Here is a 20,946-nt window from a genome sequence, read left to right as displayed (position 1 = left end):
TAAGAGGTAGCTCGTGATACAAATGCCCTATGTAGATTCAGAGAGATAAACTAAAATGTCTGCCACTGAAGGCATAACTATCAGAGAGGCTGCAAGTGTCATACAGGGTAGTATTCTATATTGCAGGTGAATCCTGTGGCAACAAAGGAAGGATGGGATTTTCACTGCAATGTATCCTAGAAGGGGGTCATTGTCAAACTAGTATGACTGATTGGTGCTAAAGAATAATTTGCTACTCAATGGAGAAGTAGAAGTCAAGGTAGATCAGTCTACAATGCTAGTACAGAATAGGAGGGTGGCAAACTGACTGACAGTAACAGTGACTTTAAGCAGAGTGGAGTGAAAAGGCAGCATGCATACAATAATACACATTAAGAGGGATTTGGAATAGAATGGAATTCTGAGGTATGACGGCTAGCAAATTTGAAGTACTGCTGCAGTTTGGCCTGTGAGCTGAATATGAAGGTGTCAACATATTGTGAATTAAGATAACGGTCTAAGGGTAAACTCAACATACCTGCAGAACAAGGGTTTTCCAGTGAAACTGTCAGATTATCAAATGGGTTGTTGCAATGTGCTGTGGGGTTCCAAGTATCACGGATTAGGTTTTAGAAGCACTTTGGGTGAGCTTATTACCATAATGCCATAGACAAAGCCTGTCAACATGGTACTACAGGTAAACATGAATTTCAGGGAGGTTCGTAGCATCTTTAGTAAACTAAAGAAAGTTTTGTTGTGTAAAATCTTACCATGACTTTAGATGTCCTTCTCTTCTATATGCTGCTGTATCTATAACACAAGGGAGTCTCTGCCTCTAGTCGACTCATGCACGTCAGTCCATTTTACAAAAGACAGATGCCACCGCATGTGTGTGATGTCCCGTGTCTCTCAATGTGGATGTTGGTCATCATAAACAGATGTTTGGTACAAAATGGACATAAGCACGCACCTAGCTCAGAACTAAATGCCGCCAAAATCAGCGACTACAGAGTGACATGCAGGGTGGGAAACTATACCACAGTATATAAAAGAGAAGGGCATCTAAAGTTATGGTAAGATTTTACACAACAAAACTATATCCTTCTATTCATATGCTGCTGTATCCATAATAAAAGAAAGAGTGCAAAAGCTCCTGTATTAAGATTTGGGTGGAGGAACAGAAGCACTTTCCACAAACCCATGCAGGATAGCTCTGGCAAACCCTGCTCTGGCCCTAGAAACGATGTGAAGCTTCTGTTCGGTGAAGATATAGACAGAGGACCACACAGCTGCTTCTAAAATGGCAGATGTATCCAAACCTTTGAAGAAGGCCCCAGAGGAGGTCACTGCCCTAGTGAAGTGTGGCTTTACTGAAAAGGGAAACCTTCTGCTATGTGTTGTATAACAAAAGGTGATGGTTTTTGATATCCAAGAGGATATTGCTTGCTTGGAAACAGGATATCCCAGGGCTCTTGGGTGGTAGGAGACAAAAGAGCCTGTCCGACTTGCAGATGGGTTTGGTCTTCGCCATCTAGTACCCGAGTTGTCTATGAAAATCTAAAGAATGCAAGTGTTTTCACTGGGTTTTGGGGGGGGGGGGTAGATTGATGGCCTGATTCAGGGAAAGCTCACTGACCACTTTGGGCATGAAGGATGGATTAGTACACAGCACACCCTGTCCTTGTGGAAAATAGTAAATGGGTGAGAGGCCATAAAGGCTTGTAGTTCCGAGACCCTTCTGGCTGAAGTAATGCCCACCAAGAGGAGTATAGATTTCCAAGTACAATGTTGGAGAGAGCAATCCTTGGCTGGTTCAAAAGGTGGCAGTGGCAGCTTTTCCAGTACAAAATTTAAATCCCAAGGAGGTGGAATGGGCTTCCTTGGAGGTCAGAGGTGTAGAACCCCTTTTAGGAAGAGTTTAACTTCCACTCTGGAAGCCAGAGGAGGGGTGAGTGGCAGGCATGCTGAGAAGGCAGATAAATGGGTCTTGATGGAAGAATAAGAAAGTCCAGAATTCATCAATTCACACAGGTAGGACAAGACCACTGGGGGTTCTACTGCCTGTGGTTGTAAGTTTTGCTTTTGACACAAGACAGAAAATCTCTTCCACTTTGAAAGGTATGATTTTCTGGTAGATGGTGTTCTGGCCTCCTGCAAAACCCGAGGCATGTCCTCTATGAAAAGGTGTTGGAAGGGAATCAAAACTCTTATCACCAACAGTGTAAGGTTCAGAGACAGTTGGGGGTGTAAGAGAGCTCCTTTCTGCTGTGTGTGTAGGTCCATCCAGTGGAGTAACTTGTAGCAATTGTCCTTGGCTAGATGGAGTAAAAGGGGGAACCAATGCTGCCTTGGCCAATAGGGAGTCACTAACAAGATTCGAGGCTATTATTTCTGAATTTTCAGCAGAACTTTCTGTATGAGAGGGAAAGGGGGGGGTGCATAAGTGTACATCCCCTTCCAAAGGAATGGGACAACTTCCACCCTCCATACTTTGGGGTGAGGTACCCTTGTACAGAAGGTTGGAAGCTGTCTGTTCACAGGGGAGGCAAACAGATCCACATCCAGAATACCCAGTCAATGGACCAGGTCCCCAACACATCCCTGTTTAGTATCCATTCGTAAGAAAGATCATGGTCCTGCTTAAAGAACTGCCATCACACTGCGGAAGGTACGCAGACAGCCAGGATGTTGACTCGTCCCTTCAAGGTGATTTCCTAAGCTTGCCCCCCCCCCCGTTGTTTTGATGTACCACAGTGCTGTCAGTGCTGTGGTATTGTCCGTGTACCACATCAGCATGGCTGATAGGAGATGAGGTTTGAAATTTTCCTGATATTAATGTGTTCTTTTAGTTGAGTCTTGGTCCAAGAGTTTCTCGCTCTCCATTCCCCAAGGGTTGCTCCCCAACCTGTGTCTGAGCATCTGTGAAGAGGTCCTGCTTGGAAGGCAGGGGTTGTAGGGGTAGGCCAAGACTGGCCTGATTCTGGGCTATCCACCAATTCAGTTCCCTGGAAAGGCATAGTAACATGGGAACCATGAACTCCAATGAGTGCAGATGCTGTTTCCAGGTTATTCTCAGTTACCACTGGAACTTCCTCATGTGAAGCTTTGCCAGGGGTACCATGGGAATGGTGTAAGCTATGAATCCCAGAAGTCTGAGAAATTCCCTGGCTGACAGGGCTTTAAGGGGTAGTAAATCCTTGAAGTAGGAAGTGAGTGCCACAATCTTTTCTGGGGTAAGACAAGCCATCATTTTGTTTGTCAGGATCTGTCATCCCAGAAACACATGGTGCTGTGAAGGTACTAAGGATGAATTTTTTTTTGAAATTTATAGTGAACACCAGACTTTTCAAGAGGGACATAGTGAAGTCCAAGTGCTGAAGGAGCACTGGAGCTGATGGGGCCTGAATCAGGAGATCATCTAGGTAGGGGAAGAGTTTGATTCCTCTTGTCCTGGCAAATGACATGACTGGTGCTAGGCGTTTTGTAAACACTCTTGGGGTCATATAGAGCCCAAATGGCTAAGCACAGAACTGAAAGTATGCAGAACCCACTGAGAAGCAGAAGAATTTCCTGAAGAGGCAATGAATTGGGATGTCTAGGTAGGCGTCTTTTATATCCATAAGAAAGCCTGGGGAAGAAGGGTAGGAAAAGTGAGCATCTGAAAAGAGGGATACCTGGAGGAAGGTGTTGAGATGGGACAAATCCAGGATTGGTCTCCAGGGACCTTCTTTCCTGGGGACCAGGAACATCCTGGAGTAAAATGCCTTTCCTCTTGCCTGTGGAGGGACTCCTTGTATTGTCCCTTGTGCGAGGAGTTCCTGGAGAACCTGAGGAAAGGAAGGAAGTTGTTGAGTAGGTTTGGTCTCCCATGTTATGAAGTATCCCCACTTTATTTTACAGAGGACACAAGAGTTCTGGGTAACCCGATTCCAAGCAGGGGGAGGGAGAGAGACGCATGGAAAGTGGGGTGTCTGGTTCAGTACCTGGTAGTAACAGGCTACCAGGTATACCCTGAAAGGGCCATTTGGGAGCAGGGGTAGAGGGACCAGACCTGGAAGGGGCCTGTTTCCTAGAACCCCTTTATGTTTCTGGATGGCAACTGCCTAGCAGGACTTCTCACAAAGGAGGCTTTGGTAGGGTAGTTTCTTTGGAAGTGTTGAACCAGGGAGACAAAAATGGGTCTCAGATCCTGTAGTTCTCCTTGCCCTTCTCTTGAAGGGCCTTGGAAAAGGTCAGCAGCAGCTGAACCAAATAAATTTTTGCTGTCTAGGGGTGTAACCAGGAGTTCTGATTTGATGTCATCAGGGAGAGGTTACAACCTAAGCCAGGAGTATCTCCTGATAACAGACCCCAAGGTGGCAGCCCTAAAAGAGGCCTCTACTGCATCATAGCTGCACTTGACAGAGTGCTTGGCTACCTGAGTGCAAGAATTCAAAAGAGAGGATATTTTGACATTGGTTGGGGAATCACGGAGGTCCCCCAATTGTTTGTTAACATCAGCCAGCAGAACCAGTGAGTACTTGGCCATGTGGGTCTGGTAATTAATGGCTCTCACTGCTAGGTTAACAGAAGTGCAAACCTTTTTTCCTAGGCACGCCATTAACCTGCTCTCCTTGTCAGATGGCAGGAGAGAGGTGGAAATGAGTAACTTTGCTGTGGCTGCAGACAAAACTTCAATGACTGATGGATCTGCAGGAGCAGCTTTGTAAAGGAATTTTGCCTCCTCAGAGACCTTATAGAACCTATCTGGGCATTTGGGTGCAGAAGGTTGCGAATCCAGGTTTTTAGAAGCAGCAAAGAAAGCATCTAGAAAAGCAGGGTGAACTGGGGGTACAGCAGACGGGTTGGACGACTCCATTTGTAAAAGGTCATAACACCTCTTTTGGGTCTCTGTCTGTGACCTGATTGCTGTCCCATTTGAAAAAATCTTTCATTTGTGTAACAGGTTCTCCAAAGTTAATATCTTTTCCAGGGTAATTTGTGGCTTTGGACTCCTTCTCTGGGGAAGTGTATCCCATAGGGGAAGCAATTTGGGAGGTGTAAGTGAGGGATTCATCCCCTGATGAACCCTCTTCTTCAGAAGAAACATTCAGAACAAGTTTATACTTAGGTGGAGATGCAGTAGGGGCCTGGACCAAAGTCGGGGCCTGGTGTAAGGCCAGGCAGGCGTTTAAAAAGCCTTGGGCGAAGACCTGCCAGGCAGGAAGCTGCTCGGAGGCTGCGGGCATCGGGGAAGGAGCAAGATGCTTGGTCGTTTCCCTCTTCTTTTTGTAAGCCTCAGACAGTGAAGAATCAGAGAAACAGTGACACAATGGAGGGCCAGATGGCATTCCACAATGTCTGTGTCAACATCCTCTCGGACTATAATTTGAGAGACCCCACGTGAGCCATCGGAAATTATGAGCCTAGGTTCCCCCTCGGCGACCAATTAAGATGCCTGCGATTCCCTCTGGGACGTGCCCTTGGCTCCTTTCATGGCTTCCTCCAGAGTGCCCACCAAAGGAAGGTTCGAGGATTCCGGCTCGGACTCCGGGCCTTCACCGGCCTCAAGAGGTACGGCTGGAAGGGAGGAGAGGGCCCAGCAGTCGATTCAGGCCTAGATTTTTTTGTTTTTTTGACTGGTGGCTGATCCAAGAAACCAGACATCGGATCCATAGCTTTAGCCAAATGTTTTAGCCTCTGGTTTTATAAATAAAGTTTTAACGCAGCTAAGCGACTTCTGAGGGTTTTGGGAATGAAGGCCTGACAAATACTACAAGTAGTGTGGTCATGTTCTTGGCCTAAGCAAAACAGGCAGAGCTCATGTGAATCTTTATGTGGAATTTGCCTTCCACACCTACACTTGCCCTTTCTACCTGACATGAAACCCAAAAGCAGTAGCAAAGGATAATAAAAACCCCCCTAAAGAATACTTATCTGGAGTCGGGTAAGATGAGTTCACTTTTCCGAAGGAGCAATGACCAGAGCTGGCAGTCACACAGGCGGCAGAAAAAGTACAGTTTTGTACCTACCATAAATGTAGATGTTCGAGGATCTACATTGCTGCAGTCATAACCTGTGGGTAGTCCGCTGTCCTCGGTCGGCCCGAATACCAAAGAGCTGGGCTGGCGTCGGTCATTGTCGCCTAGAGCTGACGTCAGTACGTAGTAGTACTTAAGCGCATGACCGACGCCATATCCTCAGTCTTTTTGCCCCAGATGTCAGAAGGCCTAAGAAGGCCAGAGCTAAAATATTAAAAGCCCAACAACTACCAGTGTGGAAACAAAGATTATCCCAAAAAACACAGCAACCACAAACTATAGAGGGGAAGGAGGGAGGGATAATTGGACTGCAGCAATGTAGATCCTCGAACATCTACATTTATGGTAGGTACAAAACTGTACTATGTTCTTCGTCTCACATTGCTGCAGTCATAACCTGTGGGTAGAATCCCAAAGCAAAGGAAAAGGGAGGCTGGCAAACTAAATAGCATTAGGAGCTGCTAACATGCCCTGTAAAACTGCAGTGGCAAACCCAGCCCTGGACTTGGAATAAAGAGGGAGATGGTAATGCTTAGTAAAAGTGTGTACTGAACTCCAAGTAGCTGCCTCCAAAATATCCTTAGTAGCTACCCCCTCAAAAAAGCAGTAGATGTGGCAGTAGCCCTGGTAGAATGAGGTCTGATCCCAGCAGGAACATCCTTCCCATGATGAGAATAACAAAAAGCAATACATTGACCAATCCACTTAGAAATAGTTTGCTTTGAAACAGCTTAGCCTTGTGAACCCAAAGCAAAGGAAACAAATAACTGTTGAGTCTGTCTGAACTCTTTAGTTCTGCTCAAATAATAACGTAGCTGCCTGTGGATATCCAAAGAATGCAAGACTTTTTCCCCTTTATTTTGGGGATCAGCATAAAAAGTAGGCAAATGAATAGACTGGTTCAAGGCCACATTAGAAATCACTTTAGGCATAAAAGTAGGGTTAGTTCGCAAAGAAACTCTATCTTTATGGAAAATCAGAAAGGGTTCAACTGCCATGAAGTGCCTGCAATTCAGATACCCTCCTAGCAGAAGTAATGGCCAACAAAAAAGCAGTCTTCCAAGACAAAAACTTCAATTCAGACGTAGCTGCAGGTTCAAAAGGAGGTAAAGTAAGCTTCTCTAACACAAAATTGAGATCCCAGGAAGGAGTAGGAGCTCTACGTGGGGGTCTTATATTCTTTGCCCCTCTAAGAAACTGTTTGAACAAAGGGTGAGAAAATAAAGGAGGGTCACAATCATAGTGTGCAGAAATGGCTGCAGCATGAACCTTAACGGAAGAGAATGACAAACCCTTGTCCAGTAATTCAGTAAGATACTGTAGTGCAAAACTCAAATTAGGCACTGAAACATCAAAGCCCTTTGCTGTGCTCCAAAGAAAAAATCTCTTCCATTTATCAGCATAAACTTTTCTAGTACTAGGCCATCTGGCTTCCAAAATGACATCTAAAACCTGTTGAGGAAGCTGAGACCCCACTGGCTCCATTACAGAATACGCCAGGCTGTTAGATGCAGGGACTGCACCCGAACATTGAGAAAATGATTGTTTGACTGGGATAACAAATGAGGAACCTGTGGCAAAGGCCAAGGAGGCTCCAGAATTAAACTCCTCAGCAGAAGATACCAATGCTGACGTGGCCAATCTGGTGCTATTAGAATCATGCAAGGCTTGTCCCGCCTGACTTTCAAGAGTACCTTGGGAAGAAGAGGCAGAGGGGGGAAAGCATAAACGTGAAGGTTGTTCCAACTGAAAGATAGAGCATCCACTTTCCAAGCATTTGGATGGAACATCTTTGTGCAAAATTTTGGCAGTTGGAAATTCAGTGGAGAAGCGAACAGATCTATGTCTGGAGCTCCCCAAGCCACGGTCAACTGTTTGAATACCTGAGGGTCCAGTCTCCACTCATGGGGATCCACAATTTGTCTGCTCAATACATCTGCTAGGGAGTTCTGTGCTCCTGGCAGAAACCGTGCTTGAAGATTGATATGCAAACTCAGAGCAGTCTCCCATAAAATCATTGCTTGTCTGCAAAGAGGGTAGGAATGGGTTCCCCCCTGCTTGTTGATGTACCACATGACTGTTGTGTTGTCTGTTTGAATCAACACCTGTCCTGGCTGAAGTAGGTCCTCGAAGGCCATCAAGGCAAATTGGACTGCTAACATCTCCTTCATGTTGATATGCAAATGTTGTAGTTTGGGAGGCCATATGTCCTGAATCCATTTCCCATTGAAGTGTGCTCCCCAAGCCAAGTCAGAGGCATCCGTCGTTAGGATCTGACTCGCCTCTGGTCGGATCAGAGAGAGTCCCTTGTTTAGGTGACATTCCTGAGCCCACCACAACAATTCCTTCTGGATGCAAGGTATAATCCGAATGACAGTGTCCAAACCGTGGCAGTGTTGAGTCCACACACTTTTGAGATACCATTGTAGCTTCCTCATATGCAGTTTGGCATTGGGAAGTACTAGAATGCAAGATGCCATGAACCCCAAGGCTTGAAGGACTGTCCTTGCAGTCAGCCTGGACATTACTGATAACTGCTGGAAGTATAGATGAAGAGTTCTTTGTTTGTCCGGGGTCAGAAATGCCATCTGAGAAGCTGTATTCAGTCTGACACCCAGAAAGCACATGTCCTGAGAGGGCACTAGACTGGACTTTATTTCGTTCACAGAATACCCTAGGCACCTTAAAACTGCCATTACATACTGGAGATGTTGTAGTAACTTGTCTTTGTTTTGAGCAAGAATCAGGCAATCGCCCAGATAAGGATAAATTTGTATTCCTCTCTGTCTGAAGAAAGCAATTACAGGAGCCAGAACTTTTGTGAATACTCTGGGTGCAGTAGATAAACCAAAGGGCAATGCAGAGAACTGATAATGAGAAGTACCAGCCCGAAACCTCAGGAATCTCCTGCAGCTGGGCCTGACAGGGATGTGAAGACAGGCCTCTGAGATCCAGGGTTACCATCCAGTGATCTTTGCCTAGCATAGGCAGAAGTTGTTGTAATGTTAACATCTTGAACTTTAGAATGTCTAGGTAGGTATTGAGAATGGACAAATCCAGAATTGGCCTCCAAGTGTTTCCTTTCTTTGGCACTAGGAATAGACGGGAATAAAAACCTAGGCCTACTTCTGACGGAGGGACCACCTGAATTGCCCCCATCTGCAAAAGTAACGAGATTTGCTCCTGAGCCTCCATCCTTTGTTGAGGAGGCACATCCGGCATGCCTTTGAAAGGAGGAAAAGTGTGAAAATAAAACTTGTAACCGTGATTTATTATATCCAACACCCATTTGTCCTGGGTGACCAAATGCCAGTTTTGTCTGAAAAGTCCCAACTTCCCTCCTAGAGGAGCTGCCAGTAAAGAAGGGTCTGGCAGCGGAAGACACAGGTCATTGGGTCTGTTTACGAAAGGGCTGACCCCTGCCCTCACCAGAAGACTGTGCAGGAGAACTCCAAGTCCTAGGTCTAAACGAACCCTGAGCATGAGCTCTGCCTCTACCACGTCTAGACTTGCCCTTAGACTGATAATCCGAAGAAGGATAAGACCATCCTCTAGCAGGCCAATTCCTACTAAACTTAGGAGGATGCACCTGCATAAAATCCTTGACCATCTGCATAGACTTAGCCTTATCTTCCATCTTTTTCAAAACTGATTCCACAGGAGGACCAAAAAGTACTTCAGATTGAAGAGGAGCATCCAAAATCAGAGCCTTAACATGCTCTGACAAATTTTGATCCTTAAGCCAGGCATGCCTACGAATAACTGAACCTGTAGCAGCCACCCTGGATGAAGCCTGAAGAGCATCGAAACCACACTGCAAAGAATGCTTGCCAACTTGATCTGATGCATGAACCAACTCCTGGAGCTCCTTACACTCTATACCCTCAGATAAAGCATCCACCTTAGATTTCAATTGACCTAACAAAAAGTTCTGATACTTCAGCATATGAAATTGGCAATTCAAAGCCCTCATAGCTAACGTAGAGGAGGTGTACACTTTTTCCCCCACCTATCTAAAGCTCTAGAATCTTTATCCAAAGGAACTGGATTCTTAGCCACAGAAGCCCTAATACCCTTAGGACCTTGAATAATAGTTTCTGGATCAGCTCTAGGACTCTTGTACAAATACTTATGTGCTTCTGGAACTCTGTAATATCTGTCCGGCTTAACAGGGGCAGGAGGCAAAGAATCAGGATTAAGGGAAGATTCAGAAAAAACATCCTGAACAACATCTAAGACAGGAGGAATAGCCAAGGGCCTATGTTGTGGCAGAAACAAAAATTCCCTAAGCCTTTTCCGAGAATCTGAAAAATCCTGACCTTCCCACTTAAAATGCTCCCTCATGGAATGTAAAGTCTCAGAAAAAGAAAAATCCTCTGGAGGAGAAGCAGAAGGACAGGAGTCCTCTGCATCCGAATCTGAATAAGAAGGGAATTCCTGAATTTCTTCAGCTGAGGAATCAGAGTAGTCTGAGGAATGATCCATTCCCTCTAAATCTGCCTCCACCCTAGGCCTCTTCTCTGGGGGGGGCATAGAACCCCTGATCAAAGTAATCAAGTCCTCCACCATTTTCAACATATGCTTTTTAGGAACAGGGGCTGGAGAGCTAGAACTATGACCAGGGCCAACCAGACAAGGTTTGGTCTTAGCATGGCCTTTAGCCACTGAAGTAGAAGGCCTAATAACCTTCTGAAAGGATGGAACTACAGACACCTGAGAAGCACCTTCAGCCAGGCATAACTCCTGAGAGGCCAACTCATGTAAAAGTAAAGGTTCCCCCTGGGATTCAGCCGAACCCTCGGCAGGATCCACAGATTCAACCGGAGGCTCAGTAGAACCGGCGTCCGCAACGGACGACTCGTCCGGTTTAGACTTCAAAGGTCTGTCTTTACGCTTTTTAGCGGTAGCGGGCGTCGGGGGATCCGACGGCATGTTATAGTTACACCTTTTACCGAAAACAAGCCTGGCACAGTCTAATCTCCGTTTAATGGTGCGCTTATTAAATCTAGCACAAAAGCGACACCCGACCACGTCGTGCTCAGGCCCCAAGCAAGGAATACAGAAAGAATGATAATCCCTATGAGGTATCTGTTTCCCACAAGAAATGCAATTATTAACTTTTTCTGACATCCGGATAACTGAGGCAAGAAAAGATAAAGATTTCCCCAACGGGGTATTTAGCCCAACTTGGTCTTCGGTCTGAAACTCGAGAAATGAAAATTTCAGAACGCCGAACGGCACTTGCAAACGCTGCTTCTGCTTTGGACCACGCGGCAAGAAAGACTGAGGATATGGCGTCGGTCATGCGCTTAAGTACTACTACGTACTGATGTCAGCTCTAGGTGACAAGGACTGACGCCAGCCCAGCTCTTTGGTATTCGGGCCGACCGAGGACAGCGGACTACCCACAGGTTATGACTGCAGCAATGTGAGACGAAGAACATCTTCTGAGGTAGGTACGTGCTGACATCAATTTTGTACCCATCTGTTTATGCCCAACATCCATGGAGAGAGACGTGGGATCCACACACACCCTAGTGGTAGCATCTATCTTTTGTAAAATGGCCTGACGTATGTGAATTGACCAGAGGCAGACTCCCTTGTGTTATGGATACAGTAGCATATGAAGAGAAGGACATACATGTTAATGCGAGCTGATGTTTGATTTATTTATTCAAAGATTCAGTGCTTTATGACAATGCAATCTTTGCAATAACCAGAATGACTACCTAGTATCACTGTTGCTCACTATAAGGCTCAAGAAATACCCTCAATGAAGAAATAAAAATGATGACACTACGGTCTAACTGCCAGACATTATGAAACCAGACATTGATGGAAGAATTCTGCTTATGGTCAGCATGACATATACATGAAAAATGTTTTTAGTGTTGTTATTATTTCTTTATCATTCTTTGAAGGCAAATATTAAAGTATAACCACAAAATTGTAACAACTAAGATTACAGCCACAGAGTCACCAATAAGTGTGCAGTCACCTCCACAAGTTGTATAAGTAATCCAACGGTATCCAACTCCACAGTACCAAAGGAATAATCTCTCCACAAAGCCAAAATTAGAGATAAATGAGATTCATTGGTGTTTGGTCACTGTATCGCTTTGAATAAACTATTTTTATTTTTATAATTTTGGCGTTGTGGAGAGATTATTCCTTTGGTACTGTGGAGTTGGATACCATTGAATTACTTATACAACTTGTGGAGGTGACTGCACACTTATTGGTGACTCTGTGGCTGTAATCTTAACTATTAAAGTATGTCAAAAAACAAAATCAATATAGCTTATGTAAAGACTGACATTTACCGACTTGTTCCTTTACGGTATTCTAACTCAAGAAGAATTCACATTTTTCAAGGTGAACAGGCTATATATTCCATCTATCTTTGGAATACCCAAGATGCACAAAAGTAGTGCAAATTTACCTCTACAACCCACTGTGGCTACGGAAGGGTCAAAAATGGAACCACTAACCATATATGTGGACAGAAAATAAAAGAACATCTTAGATACTAAAAATTATGCACTAAAAGATTCCTGGCATTTTTAAAAAGTAATTTGATCATCATCTTTGGAAATAATGTTTACTACTGTGGTTGTAATCAAACTTTTTTAGTTCTACACTTAATGATACAGGTCTAGACTTGTTTTTTTAGATGTCATCAGTAAATACAACAGGATAACTAATGGAGATTTGTGTACTATTCACAAGTTTACAGATACTGTCTTGATTATTTTTTCTTCTTCAAGGTGAGCATTTCCATCAATTAATTGGTGTTGCAATGTGAGCTTCTACATAACCTGTTAATGCAAACATTATCCTAGCAGTATGGCAAGAAATGTATGTATTTCATTCGCTACTTGCAAATAAAATATATTGTTAAAAAGACTACCGGACACCATTATTATTTTGGAGAAAGGTCCTGAATAAGATATAGAGATGTTTATCAATTATTTGCAGCCAACTATTTTTCTTTAGAATTTCACTTTTAAGATAGAATTCCTTGATGTTTTAATTTTTAAAGATAAAGTAAATGGAAGTTTCAAGTCAGCAGCATTTAGAAAGTTTTTTTTTTTCTAATACTTACCTACAATACTACAGTTGCCATCCCTATTACAAGAAAAAAAATGTTAGAAAAGGTAAGATGGTCCTCCTTTCTACACTAGTCAATGAAGAAATCTCTTATGTGGAGACTGATCATTTAGTAAAAATGTTTCTAGAAGAGGATTCATGGGGATTTACTACACAGGTAAACCACAAGGTTGTTCAAGCTAGAAAGTTACAATTTCAGCCCATTTTGGGTAATAAACACTTCCCCAAATGTGTTAACCTTGACAAAAATGGAAAAGGGAATACAAAGAGTCCTTTCCACGGTATTACCCTTTTCAACAGATGCACACAGTATCAAATTCAATAACAGTTGGAACCTTTCTTTTTCTGTTAATTTTAAGAAAAAGAAATACGGAACGCACCTATAACAGTATTAGAAAATTCATCAGATGCAGTCTCAACTATTAAGCCATACATGACCAAATATGGGAAATGCAGTTATTGCAGGTACATAAACAATGTTTTCATGTGTCAGTAAGTGGGTACAGTAGAACTATCGGAGCATGTAACTGCAACACAAAAGATATGCCAACATTGCTATGACATTAGAACTAAGAATATCAACAACACACGTTGTAAACAGTGTTACATGCACCAACTTCAAAAGATTTTTATTTTTCAGCATTAATATGGTTTCACAGGATGGGACAGGTGGATCGTTGGACCTGAAGTTAGAATAAAGACAGCTTAAGTAGCAGCTGTGGTCAATTGCAACTGCAAAACTTGGATTGAACAAAGGTGTTTCCGTTTTCAAACATGCTGGCTTTAAGGTCCACTAAGCTTTAAATTCCTTTCATTATGTATCATTTTCAACAACATTTTTAAAAGTATTTTTATATCAAAGAAAAGTATTTACATGGCGTATTTATAGTAATTTAACAAAAAAGTCACATTTATTAGTCAATATTAATAACAAGCACATAAATAGTAAACAAAATTTTGTGAAATGAATTCAAATACAAACTGATATAGTTAACTAGTTCAAAACTTGCAATATTTGTAAAGGATGTTAGTTTAAAGAAAGGCTGACAGCTTTTACTTTAAAATGGGTATGTGTACATGAATAGCAATGTCATTACGATTCGTTTTAAATGGGGTACCTTTTTTTTTTATTTTGCTAGTTGTTTTGTCACACTCCTGAAACAAGTTTTGGAGTTTACTAGAATCTGTTGTTAGTATCAGGTCATCAAGTATATAAAAAATGTTTACTGACAGAAGTACTAAAAAGACTATTAGTGTAAAAACAGAATAAAGGGACCAATATCTGAGCCCTGAGGTAGTCTAGATGCAACAATGGCATTAGTGCACACCTCAGACCTATAATGTACCCTTAAGTGTCAGTTATGCATGTAGTTTAACCACTGTACCACAGGAGCAGAGATGGGAGAGAGTTGGCTTTGCAAAGCTGAGTAGTCTGCCATATCAAAAGCTATCTTTAGTTCAATTAAAACAACACTGGTGATGAGGTTTTTTGTTTCTATATTAGAGAAATAAAAATGATGTACTTACTGTACTAAGAGATCTGCGTGGTCATGCTCCACCCTCTTCAAACGCTAGTACTAAATAACTTAAAGTCTGCGTTGCCTAGATAAAACTTTACAGGCTAAAGCTCTTCCACCTGTTCATATTGCCGTATACATCACAAACACAACACCCATACAAATACTACAACCTACTCATAATACCAGACTGACCAGTGGCAGGCTGGGGGAAAGTGGGTGGAGATGTTGAGGATGAACCAGGACCATGGTAAATACATGGTAAACACAGAACTTTATCTGGCATGGTCTGGTTTAACCTCCTCAATTACCAGACAGTTTCCACAGCTAACACCCTCTTGGTGATATGAAGGAAGAATTCCCAAAATAACTGAGGCCCCCAAAGCAGGACTTGGACTTTAACATCACATTCAACTTGTAGTGTTTTACTCAAAGTTATTAACAGAAGTCCACACCTCAGTCACATAAATATCAGCCACAGAAGCATTCTTAAAAATGCCTATGAGGTTGCCATATACCTTGTATAATGAACTTTAGATGACCACAGACTGAGTCAAGATACCTTCATAGCAATCTTGTTAGAAGCATGGGACATAAATAACTGGAAGACCTTCCTGAAAGCTTTTTTTCTGGCCAAATAACACTAACTGCCTGTGGAGGTCAACACATCTCAGTAAGTACTCTCCGTTATTCAAATAAATAGGACAAAAAATGGAAAATTAATAGACCAATTGGACTTAATTTCCATGGCTACTTTTGGCATGAAGTCTGGGATGGCTCACAAGACAACCCTGTCCTTATGAAAGACCACACATGGCGGTTTCACACACACAACCTGAAGGAATGGCTACTAAGAAAAGGGTCCTTCAGGAAAGATGCTTTTAAAATGTACTTCAGAAGCTGGTTCAAAGGAGGGGAGGGAGGAAAAAAAGCTTTTCCAGCACAAAACAGAAATCTCAAGGACAGACAGGTTTGCTGAACAAAGGTCTAATTAGAAAGGCCTACACACTTTCAGTAAGGTCAAAGAAGCTTTCTGAGAACCCTAATAGAATTTAGAACTAGCAAACATACAAACCTTGAAGAAAGTGCAACTAATACCATTAACAAAGGTTTGGGTAAGGTAATCTCAGACTGCAGGAGGAGAAGCCAGAAAAGGACACAAGTCCTTCTTTACAATGGCAAAGCTGAGAAATGAATTGGTTGCCCATTTAAGTTTTTCTGGTGATCTTATATTGATCATGGGAAGTCTTAGAGAAGATCTTGAAGCTACATTTGATATCTTAAAGGAATTTGGGAATATTTCCATCTATGGGATAAATAAAGGAAAAAATTAAGACTATTTTGCTAAATGGCAATAAACATCAAAAACTGAGGGAACACTATTCTAGTCAAGGATGCTGAAAAAGGAAGCAGCGAAAAAGCTGGGCATATGGTTACATAAAACTTACAAGAATTCCTTGAGAATGTCACACCCTTAGATGATGGCCAAGATATAAAAATCTGAGGAGTTGAAGCCAGCTGGCTTTAGAACTAGACCAAAGTGTGCAGGATATGTGGTGGCATGTGCTTCTCCACATATTGCATCTTGAACAGTCATTCTAACGATTATCAGTGTAAAGAGTAATCGGGAAGCTTAAAGATTAAATAAGTGACTTTCTGGGAAGGTGCAAAACCCAGGGTGCTCTGGCAGATGGAGCTGGTGTTGAAATATAAAGGGGGCTTAGATGTACCAGACACTGATTTTTACCTAGCTGCACTCCAGCTCTTGTTTTGAGAATGGTGCTCAGTGAAGAGTAAGGGAATTTTAAAGGAGAAGAACCACAGGTTAGGACAAAGACAGTGATGAGGTAATCTGAGGATGTGAGGTGCAAAAACTGTTCCCTCCGATATTAGATGCAGTGAGCAGAGAAGTTGGTAGTCTTTTCAGGAAGAGCCCTATTTAAGAAAGGAATTACGCAAAGGAGTAAACTAGGAGATATAGGACAAGCACGAATCCAAAAACAGCTGCAGAACACGTGGGCAGCAATAAAACACTGGGAATAACTCAATAGTCAGAGAAAGAACATTAGAATGAAAAAAAGTACAAACAATATAATACCACAAATCACTTGTATTTTCACCCTATCAAGTGTTAATAAGGGATGTGGAACAAAAGAAAACACTTAGAACACCAAAGGGACAGTGACCTGGAATTAATCAAATGGGTGATCTAATCTAAGAGAGGCATAGCTGTTGGACAATATAAGCTACTACAGCTGTTGTTGGTAGGTCTTGATGCAGAGAAAGCATTTGACAGAGGAAGCTGGGATGTTTAGGAGCAGGGCAATGGAAGCATTTGTATTCACTGACAAAATTATAAGGTTGATTAGGAGAATATATGAGGGATTGGAGGTAAAAATGAAAGTGGGTATGTTCCTCTCTAACTTCTGTTTGAGCAGAAAAAAAAGGCAGGGATGTCCTCTTTCCCTTGTGTTATTTGCATTATATTTAGAACCATTGGCAAAATAAGGGACTTAGAAATTCAAGGATATAATTGGCATGGTAGTCAAGAAAAGCCTGCTCTATTTGTAGATGATATTATTTTATACTTGATAAAACCAGAAAAGAACATTTCAGTGCTGTGGAACATTTTGAGACCGCTTCAAATCTTTTCAGGATACAAAATTAATGAAGCTAAAACAAAGGCAATAGCTTTAAATTATGTACCCACACATGAACTGATTCAGCAATATCCATATTTATGGAGACATGATAAAATTAAGTACCCAAGAGTATGGATTAAAAAGGATTCCGTTATGGCAGTTAAAGATATGTGGGATGAGAGACTAAACAAAAGATAACAGAAAAACTGAGAATTTGGAAGCTCTGTTTTATGGAAATGGATAGCAATATACAAGTGTTTAAAACGTTTTTAATCCTTTTAGTTTTAAACACAGGTCAGGCATATTTTTATCAACCAGAGGAGAAGCTGTGGATAGCAATTAATAAAGCGTTTATCTGGGAGGGGAAGATAGCAAGAGTCAAGTGGGATAAGCTGATTCTTCCAACAGAACAAGGCAGTCTGGGATATTCGATTTGAAGGGGTATTTCAGGGCTACACAGTTAAGGCTCCTTTACATAGCACAAACAGAAACCTATAATTCATAGTGGAAAGGGATGATGACAAAACTGGGAGGGGGGGGGGCTCAATAAACAAGAGGAGACTGGAATTTTGGATGCAGATCCTTAAGGCAAAAAATAACCATAAAGAATATTATACTCAAAGCAGCAGAAAGTATTGTAAAAACTAAGCCAACACATAAATGGAGAAAGGAGATTCTATCAATAGGGATGACTGCAATTAGGGATACACATAATAGGAAAGAAGGGGCAAGAATTTATTGGAGAAAGCTGGCAAAAGGACCAAAGTATTGGGAGCAAATAGAGAGGAAAGGGTAATAGAGTGGGAAGATGCCAAGAATGTATTTGGACTGCATGCTACAGACTGCCTTCCCTATCAAGGATTGACATCAGAGTACAGGCAAAGAAAAAGAAATAGGAGAATCCTAAGCAAAAGATCAGCACTGGTAGAGTTTTTAGTAGAATCTAGAACAGAAGCTGCTGTTAAAAAGGAATAGCTAGTAGAGCATGTAAATATTGCACGACAACTATAAGAATCAATCAGAAGAGGTTAGAAAGGATTGGGAGAAAAGAGAATGGATAAGAAATTCAGAAAGAAACGATGGGGGATATATGTATATCTTCCAAATATGCAACAAAGTCTAGAAGATTAAGGATCTTTGCTTTCAAAGTGTTTACACAGGTATTTTTATACCCCAAGTGGACTCCAAAGAATTTTTTCTTAGGCAGATAGCAAAATTTGGAGGTGTGATGGGGAATAAAGAGGTAGTTGGGATCATATTTTCTGGGAGTATAATCAGCTGTCAGACTTTAAGGATTCTCTACAGACTACTTTATCAGAAATACTGGGTGAGTAAATTGGTATGACTAAGGAAATGATTTCTTTGAGCTAGGATACAGAATCTGAATTGCCTAGACATAACTAAGGCCTTGCTGAGTCTAATTATGGTGGATGAAAAAAAGCAATTACTAGGAAATGGAAATCAAAGTCTAAACCAACTGTACTACATATAGTAATAGATATAAAGCAACTGTAAATGGGATCTTTAGAAAAGGGTAGTAGCAAATTAAATAGAAAAAATGGAAATTGTGGGAATAATACATACAGAGCAGATGAGGAATGAGGTTTAAAAGAAGGGAGGATTGGCATGAGGTATGTAATGTTTGACTGACAGTGACTGGATATATTATAATTTATGTATAATGTTTGCAACTAAAATTATATCAATATGGTTTGTTTTCATTTATATAAATGCATAATTGCATATGTCATAAGCCATAATTTAATAAAGAGGTTTCTTGTTTAATAATAAAATATAAAGGCCTACAGCAATGGAAGCATAATAAGGTGATGAACAAAGTGAAAGGATAATGGAGTACAGAGATTTTCATAAAAATGACTAGAAACAGTGGGTAGGAATATGTAAAATGCCAGAAAAAGATGCAAGACCAAGAAAAGTCAAACATATTTGTCTGGAAATATCTGCAGAATGTTTTATATAGGAGAAGTACCAAAAGATGCTTCCAGTGGTGACTATGGTTGCCTAAGATGGAAAGAGACAGAGGTGGTTGACTGGTTTCATATACCCTGGCACAGCGAGTAGCTAAGCAAACCTAACAAAGACTACTTCACTTGACTCAGCTAAATTCTTCTTTTAAGTACAACACAGAAAGGGACTGAGATAACGTGAGAATGAAGTGAGAGATTATATTAATGGAAAAGAAGACACGTACTAGAAACAGGAAGAAAGACGAAAGTCCAACTTTTAAGAAAGTGACTGAATTAACAGAGCTTGTGAGGAAGAAGCAGCATTAAGGAAATCTAAACAATATGTTAGGCATTAGTTACCATGGTTGAGGTATATGGACAGGAAATAGGAGAGACAATAATGGCAATAATACAAGTGGACAGTCACCACCAGCACACTGTGATAAACAGTTGGTTTTGAAAATAGTTTGTACATGAAAATTTAATATTAAAAAGTTGATGGATTGAAGACTATAAATATCAGTATTGTCCTCACTGGTTTGTACTATGGAACTTGGAAGCCAGGTAGAAAGAATAAACAGCTGACCATTTATGTAGGATGTTGTACACCATTTCAGAAGGATTGTTACTGGCAAGAAACAAATACAAACTGTTACTCTAGAAAAAAAAAGGGGGGGGGGCATTGTATTCCTACAGAAAATGCATTTACTAGGAAAAGATCTGAAACTTTTACACAATAATAAATATTAAATTATATCCTAGACTACAGAGTGAAAAAGAAGAGGTATGACAGTTTATGGAAAAGAACATGTTTAAGTCCAACAATTTTAAATAAAATTGAAGATAAAAAAGAAATGTACTCAAAGTTTAAAAATCTGCATAATTCAGCAGTTGTACGAGATACCTGGTATAGTTTAGCTGGTAAGAGAACATATGAGATGCAGTCTCATAACAAAGGGTGATTTTAAGCTTCCGATGACTGAATCAGATACTAGCACTGAAACAAAACCAATTACTGAAGTACTTCAAAATGGTTATACAATACTAAACTTGGAGATCTAGAGGAGTTTGTAGGGAAAATCAGGAAGATTATTAGCAACACTGTAAAACTGGTGAATAAATGGGAGACTGTAAAGAATCAGTTCTGTTAGATATAGGAGCAGACTTGTTGAAATGTGGTTTTGCAAGACGTGTTTGAGAAAGACTGGAATTTTGCAGACTATATTAAACTAGTGGTTGAAGTGTAAAGCACATACCCCACTTTGTCATTAATGTTTAGAAGGGACTGAAGAGGTAACTAAGTTAAATAGTTTTTATACTTACTTCTATTTGTATAAACATTTTAATGATGTGAATTGCATGAAAGGAAGTTAATGCAGTGTGTAATCAGGAGTATTTTAAATGTGAGGTAGGAGAGTCTTATCAGTGACTGCTGTATATGTTAAAGATGGTTAAAGCAAGAAAGTACTTTTTTCTTAGATGTAATTTACCCAGCCTTTACATGTTAACAAGATAAGATATACTAGACAGAAGCAAGTTAAAATTAATATAACCTTGTGATCTTAGTCTTCAGGGATGGGAGATGAAAAAATATACTGATTGGAGTACATGTAGAATTCAGGTAATAATTTCTGCTGTTTCTATATAGGTGGCCATCCAGACTAATATGCTTGATTTAAGCAATAGATATTTTATTTCTTTAAAAAATAGG

The 20,946-nt window shown here is 41.2% G+C and overlaps 1 protein-coding gene across 6 annotated transcripts in view; it reads right to left on the bottom strand.

Moving 5' to 3' along the window:
* Positions 1-20,946, bottom strand: part of AP1B1 (adaptor related protein complex 1 subunit beta 1) — a 1,110,789-nt gene that overhangs the window by 833,850 nt on the left and 255,993 nt on the right. The gene's annotated exons all lie outside the window — the stretch shown is intronic.

Source organism: Protopterus annectens, chromosome 4.part0 (genome assembly GCF_019279795.1).
Source record: "Protopterus annectens isolate FY-2018-M chromosome 4.part0, PAN1.0, whole genome shotgun sequence".
Taxonomy (NCBI): domain Eukaryota; kingdom Metazoa; phylum Chordata; order Ceratodontiformes; family Protopteridae; genus Protopterus; species Protopterus annectens.
This window is presented reverse-complemented; position numbering and strand designations above follow the sequence as displayed.